Source organism: Salvelinus alpinus, chromosome 17, assembly GCF_045679555.1.
Source record: "Salvelinus alpinus chromosome 17, SLU_Salpinus.1, whole genome shotgun sequence".
Classification (NCBI taxonomy): Eukaryota; Metazoa; Chordata; class Actinopteri; order Salmoniformes; family Salmonidae; genus Salvelinus; species Salvelinus alpinus.
Genome location: NC_092102.1, coordinates 6,577,396 through 6,583,503, shown reverse-complemented (window position 1 = coordinate 6,583,503; position 6,108 = coordinate 6,577,396). Strand labels below are relative to the sequence as shown.

General features: G+C 41.7%; 2 long non-coding RNA genes across 2 annotated transcripts; both read left to right on the top strand.

Annotated features, from left to right (window-relative positions):
• Window positions 1-4,241: 4,241 nt before the first annotated feature.
• Window positions 4,242-5,013, top strand: LOC139543236 (uncharacterized). Its single transcript, XR_011668631.1, has 3 exons — window positions 4,242-4,512; window positions 4,711-4,829; window positions 4,962-5,013. It is a non-coding gene; the product is annotated as an uncharacterized lncRNA (long non-coding RNA).
• A 582-nt stretch (window positions 5,014-5,595) lies between these two features.
• On the top strand, window positions 5,596-6,108 carry LOC139543235 (uncharacterized). The gene is made up of 3 exons (XR_011668630.1): window positions 5,596-5,861; window positions 5,968-5,996; window positions 6,051-6,108. It is a non-coding gene; the product is annotated as an uncharacterized lncRNA (long non-coding RNA).

Sequence of the window (6,108 nt, the reverse complement as noted above, 5' to 3'; positions counted from 1 at the left end):
GGTATATACATATGAGATGAGTACTGTAGGGTATGTAAACATAAAGTGGCATAGTTTAAAGTGGCTAGTGGTACATGTATTACATAAAGATGGCAAGATGCAGTAGATGATATAGAGTACAGTATATACATATGAGATGGGTAATGTAGGGTATGTAAACATTATATTAAGTGGCATAGTTTAAAGTGGCTAGTGGTACATTTTTACATAATTTCCATCAATTCCCATTTTTAAAGTGGCTGGAGTTGAGTCAGTATGTTGGCAGCGGCCGCTAAATGTTAGTGGTGGCTGTTTAACAGTCTGATGGCCTTGAGATAGAAGCTGTTTTTCAGTCTCTCGGTCCCTGCTTTGATGCACCTGTACTGACCTCGCCTTCTGGATGATAGCAGGGTGAACAGGCAGTGGCTTGGGTGGTTGTTGTCCTTGATGATCTTTATGGCCTTCCTGTGACATCGGGTGGTGTAGGTGTCCTGGAGGGCAGGTAGTTTGCCCCCGGTGATGCGTTCTGCAGACCTCACTACCCTCTGGAGAGCCTTACGGTTGTGGGCGGAGCAGTTGCCGTACCAGGCGGTGATACAGCCCGACAGGATGCTCTCGATTGTGCATCGGTAGAAGTTTGTGAGTGCTTTTGGTGACAAGCCGAATTTCTTCAGCCTCCTGAGGTTGTCATTACATATTGTGTATATATTTGAACGTTTGGAAGTTCTGTTACATACCTGTAATAGTAAAAAGAACAGACACAGTTTACCTCTGTAAAGTTCTGATCCTTATTCTGCAGAATGGTGAGCGCTTGGCCAGAACTTGCTGTTTCTCCTGCTACAACAGTGCAACAGCGCCATCTATTGGCCTGATCGACTGCTAACGCTAAAGTATGTAGAAATTACAATTTAGATTAATTAAGACAAATACATAAACAAATTGTGGGGGGGGTATAAATAATAAATGGGTGTCTGTTTTTAGTGACTTTGTTTTCAACCCATTACACATGCACAATCGTACATGTGCATTTTAAAGCATTATTAAGATCATTGAGTGTGGAACTGCAGGGCGTTTACGCAAAACCCACATGAATTTCACATGTGAACACAGGAAGGGTTCCAAAAACATGTTTTCATGTAATCTTATGTGAAGATAATGTGATAACATGTAAAGCAACATGTGATTACATTAAACTACACATGTGAAAATGTGATCACGTTGTGATCCAAAACATGTTTTCACATGATTTCACATCAAATGTAAGTTGAAATCATGTGGTTTTTCTGTAAGGGCAGGAATATAAGATGCATTTTGATGTTATGTTTGATGTTACATGATCTTGAAAATTCAATGTTCTTTGAGGTTCTTCCATGTTCCTTTCCATGTATTTTCCGTTTATCTTTCCCTCAGTCCTTTTCACTTTCCTTGGCAAAACAAGCTCTGTCTCTGTCAAGACTTATTCAGAGCCACCATGAATTGAAAGCAGCTTCTGACAGATTTTAAACCATTCAACAAATAGTTTTATAATGAAGCGTAGACCATACTAAACACCCTGGATTCTTTACAGACACATTGAAAGCCAAAAATCTCAAATTTGGACTCATCAGACCAAAGGACAGATTTCCACCAGTCTAACGGTCCATTGCTCGTGTTTCTTGACCCAAGCAAGTCTCTTCTTATTATTGGTGTCCGTCCTTTAGTAGTGGCTTCAATGGAGCAATTCGACCATGAAGGCCTGATTCACGCAGTCTCCTCTGAACAGTGCATGTTGAGATGTGTGTGTTTCTTGAACTCTGTGAAGCATTTATTTGGGCTCCAATCTGAGGTGCAGTTAACTCTACTGAACTTATCCTCTGCAGCAGAGGTAACTCTGGGTCTTCCTTTCCTGTGGCAGTCCTCATGAGAGCCAGTTTCATCATAGCGCTTCATGGTTTTTGCGACTGCACTAGAAGAAACTTTCAAAGTTCTTGAAATGTTCCGTATTGACTGACGTTCATGTCTTATGTAACGATGGACTGTTGTTTCTCTTTGCTTATTTGAGCTGTTCTTGGCATAATATGGACTTGGTTTTTTACTAAATAGGGATATCTTCTGTAAACCATCCCTACCTTGTCACAACACAACCTATTGGCTCAAACGCTTTAAGAAGGAAAGAAATTCCACAAATGAACTTTTAAGAAGGTACACCTGTTAATTGAAATGCATTCCAGGTGACTACCTCATGAAAAGGTTTGAGAGAATGCCAAGAGTGTGCAAAGTGGTCATCAAGGGAAAGGATAGCTACTTCGAAAAATCTCAAATCTCAAATATATTTCGATTTGTTTAACACTTTTTTTCTTACTACATGATTCCAATTGTGCTATTTCATAGTTTTGATGTGTTCACTATTATTCTAAAAAGTAAAATATTTTAAAAATAAAGAAAAACCCTTAAATGAGTAGGTGTGTCCAGACGTTTGACTGGTACTGTATATATTGTGATATTGCAAATATTGTACAATCCAGGGGTGCAAAACTTTTGGAGACTTACCCAGAAAGACTCACAGCTTTAATCGCTGCCAAAGGTGATTCTAACATGTATTGTGAATACGTATGTAAATGAGATATTTCTGTATTTCATTTTCAATACATTTGAGACAAAATTAAAAACCATGTTTTCACTTTGTCATTATGGGGTATTGTCTGTAGCTGGGTGAGATGATAAAAAAAACTATAATTTAATCAATTTGAAATTCAGGCTGTAAGAAAACAAAATGAGGAATAAGTTAAGGGGTATGAACACTTTCTGAAAGCACTGTATATCTGCAAGAAAGTGATAAATGAGCGACTATTTGAAAGGGGGTCATATATACATTGCCTTATTTAAAAATAAATAGCTATCATGCTATAATCGGCATAGTTTCTCAGACCAAGTCTTCATTCTGGCTTAAACAAAGCAATCTGATCATACTCCAGTAAAATACACCCTACAGGGAATTCAAAAAAATGGCTTCTGCAAAGCACATATACATTGTCCAATCAACATCCACACATTGATTTCATTCTTTGGGTCTTTATTCAAACACAAACACACTTGGAATAAAATGCTCTTTCAGTGTCTTGTTGCAGGTTGTGCAATGTTCAAAAGTGTGTCAGAGATTAGCATTAATGTGTGTGTATGTGTGGGGGGGTCAAGTTTGGACGGTCGTACATATGCAAATAGTCAAGATTGTATATTTCAGAACCATGGACAGCAGCAATATCGGCATAGCGATATTTGTCATTCAGCACCACATGACAGTAGACAGCGGCCATCGCAAGTGAAGTTGGCACTGGGGAAATCCCATGTAATGAGAAACGAGGCCTAGGAGGCAAAAAGACTAAAGGAGAAGACTCCCACAGGAACTCTATGCTAAACTGTTCTGCAACATTCATTTCAAATGTTACATCTTTCGATTTGTAAATAATAGGGAATACATCTGCAAATAATTGAAACTGACTATTCAAACTACACTGTACAGCTTTAGTGTGTCTGTGCATCATAGGTACAACTGTAAGCAATTCCGTTCTCAAATGTCTGTTTAATGTGAGAAGCAAAATGAAAACACCTGTTAGACCATTACAATGCGGACTGTCATGCATTTTTACTATTACCAACAAGACAACGAAGTGATACGTGCCATGGAGACATATAACGGATACTTTCCCAACGCCAAAAGTTCCCACGCGGAGCGATATTGTTTACTACACTGTTATGCATACAATCCAAGTCATACGTTTATTGTCATTCATACTCTTATTTTGAACCGAATATCTTTGCAAAAGTGTTCATTGTGTCAATTCAGAGCTCGGAAATATTGGAATAATGTGCTTAAGGGGACTGACACTCAAGGCGCACAACAGGATAAAACACAACAACCACATTTTCAATTGACAATCATTGCTTTAAATGGAAGTGGTCGATAGATTTGTATAGGCATATATAAACAATGTATTTAACTTGTAAACCAAGGTTGGATTAGTAGGTCTCAGCAACATGCACCTGGATAATCGCGTCATGAATCGGGACGGGCTCCTACATCCTCATATATCACATTATGACACAACAAAGAGCTTAATCTTTCACGAAATAAAGACATAGAAGCATACCCAATTATACAGGTTCTACACATTCCATTTCTCCATGGCAATAGAATGTAAACATTCTATTTGCGCCAAACATCGCATACAACTCAATTCTAAGTGCAGCATATTGGACGACTCCAGTCATTGATCATTCGCGACTTTAAGTCATTCCTGTTATCTCTAGAGCATCCCGTATATCTATAGCGCTGCATTTCTTCCCCATCTTACCATGGATAGGGTTTTGTGCATTCCGGAGTTCACTTATGGTCCCACAAAGGTAATCTTAGGAGAAATGCATTTTAGCATACTGTAAATGCCTGTGAATAACAAAGCATAATTATTTTCATTATCTTCAAAGGAATTCTGTAGAAGCAGCCTTTATTTTCAGACTCTGCAGGCCTGCTGGGAGGAAACATATTACAATAAACAGGTAAGATTCATCCCACAAAAACATAAACAGAACGAGAGTTGTATTTCAAGACAGTTTAGAGAAGTTGGTCATAAGAGTTCTTAATATCACTTGCAAATTGTAAGGCATGAGCAGTTGTGAAATGTTGCGAGAGGCCCTTCTGAAAGCACATGATATGGTATTTCGTGGCACGGTCTCACACCTTACCTCATCTTGCAGAAGAAGCTCATGGTCCACTATCTGCTGCTCCAGAGTCAAGGCCAGGTCCCGCCCCATGTCACCACGGAGCACATGAGCAACTGGCTGGTGTCTCAGGGCAAAAAATCCCTTAGGGAGAGGTGAGTACCACGTCAGCACTCACCTTCACTGCCATTCCCTGCCACCAGCAGCACTCCAGGAGGTGTGGGTAAAATAAACAACAGAAAAATCAGAAGCCAGGAAAGTTGAATTGCTCTGTGTTTTATTTGAAGGGTGTGGAAGGAAACCCTGGAGGAGGGAAACGACCTCGCTCGGCTGGTAAGAGAATGAGAGTTAGACATACTACAAGTTAGTGAGCTCTTTACTAGCCTTTCAACAACTAGTTAGCACAGCAGGATAGATCTGTTGTGAAATTACACTAATGGGACTTCCTGTTTCATACTGCAGGCCTGGGAAGTAAACGCTTGCCTAAAAATTATGAACATAGAGCACGAGGCTTTCTGCAAGCTCCGTCGCTCCATGCACTCCAACTCGCCAGCTGACATGTGAGTTCCATGTACTGCCCTCCATATGACTTGATCCATTTATCTACACATCTGGAACTACGCAGAAAAAGACTAAGACAGTGTTCTATGTGAGAACATTGCACATCGTTTAGCTTTGTCTTCTCCTTTTTGTTGATTTCAGCGATCCTAAGGTCCACAGCATCATGGAGAGAGCTGTGAGGAGCATTCTGGGTGAGCAGTCCAATGAGCCCCGTAGCAACCTGCTCAGCCCATCTCAGGTGGTGGTGGAGGTGGTGCCCAGGCTCCTCCTGGCCCTGTGGCTTCAGCCAGAGGAAGGCCATTCAGAGCACCCAATCCTTATAAGCGGGATGGCCGTGGGCATGGTGGCGGCTGTAGTAGAGAAGCTCTCCTGCATGTTAAAGGACCCTTCCCCTCACATCCCTTTCTCCCGGGCTGCTGCTTTTGACTCTGTGCGGTCAATCCTCGGGAGAATCAGTCAGTCCTTCTCCACGGATGACCTCCAGAGCACTTTTTATATGAGCTCTGTCTGTGCCTTTGTGACGGACGAGGTGCAGAGCTGCTTCCAGCCCCCTGCAGCCACCCTACCAGTCCCCCCTGTCCTCGCGGTGGCCGTCTCCACCACACTACCAGCTGACATCCAAGCAGGTGAGTAGCAATGATAGAGAGCATTCTGACAGATGCCTGTTGTGATGACATCTTGGTGCCTTGTAGTAGTAGAGCTCATCAGGATTGTTGTCGTCACCCATAACAGACGCAGACCCGGCTTCCTCCCACCTGGAGGTTGTAGACATTACCCCTAACATAGAAGCAGACCAGGCTTCTTCCCACCTGGAGGTTGTGGACATCACCCCTAACACAGAGGCAGACCAGGCTTCTTCCCACCTGGAGGTTA